We start from the raw sequence: 1131 nt of genomic DNA, 5'->3' as shown, positions 1-1131 counted from the left end.
AAAGGAATTTTAGGGACAGATGGAGATAGGGAAGAAATTTTGGTTATTCATAAAGCATTGTTTTCATTTTTACATAACACAAAAATAAAAAATAGAATATAATAGGTGGAACTGTTTGCTGTTTGCAATCCGCCATTCAACATAGAAGAAGAAGAAGTAGTAGCTTTAGAGGAGCTGTTGATTAACAGCTGAGCTGCTTATGCTGCCAAGGTGGATACATACATTTTATGTCTTCTGGATTATGTGTAGAGCTGATTGTGTAATTTGTATATTATTGTGAAGGAATAATTTCAAACTTGTTTATCCAAAAGGCTGTTTTTCTTCAGAAAAGATGCAAAAAAATATGGCCGCCTTGTACTTAAATTTGTCTTCAGCTCCTCAGCTGCTTTCACTGTCACCATCTGCTGCTTATTTCGTCACTTACTCACTTAATCACCTCTCTCTATAATCCTTGGCTTTCATCCCCATACTATCCTTTGGGTTTGTCTGCCATTAGACCTCACAGTCCTCACTACTTTTTAAAATGGAACATCAGAGCATATCTCAGTGCAGACCTATGTTTAGTTCCTCTAATTGGTCAATAAAGCAGTCAAATACAAACATTTTTTTATGTAGAAACTCCATAAATTAGAATACAATTGAGAAAATAAATGTTTTAGTAATTCAATAAAACAATGAAACTTATATATCATATAAAGAAAACACAGAGAGTCGTGTTAAAAGTATTTATTCCAGGAAATGTCTTTTTTTTTTTTTTTTTTGAAAAATTGAAGCGTGTCAATACAAATTTGTCCTAGTTATCAACTTCATCTAACAAAAGTTATATCTGTGTGGTTGTCCTTGAAGCGCCAGTTTTTCTTATTGTCAGACCTTTTCAATTTGTAAACGATTGCTTTTGTATTCTTTTTAATTCCAATGAGGAGGGATTGAAATGAATGGCTCTGTGAGGTGGGACTGGTGGAGGGAGCTGGTGAAGGGACTGTGATGTTGGGCTGTGGGTGGCACTGATGATGTGGGGTTTTGTGGGGCCGCAGTACTCTTGGCCTGACGTGTTTGTGTAGTTATGTAATATATATATATATATATATATATATATATATATATATATATATATATATATATATATATATT

The sequence above is a fragment of the Cyprinodon variegatus genome, unplaced genomic scaffold (genome assembly GCF_000732505.1).
Source record: "Cyprinodon variegatus isolate N-32 unplaced genomic scaffold, C_variegatus-1.0 Scaffold116, whole genome shotgun sequence".
In the NCBI taxonomy this organism is placed as follows: domain Eukaryota; kingdom Metazoa; phylum Chordata; class Actinopteri; order Cyprinodontiformes; family Cyprinodontidae; genus Cyprinodon; species Cyprinodon variegatus.
This window is presented reverse-complemented; position numbering follows the sequence as displayed.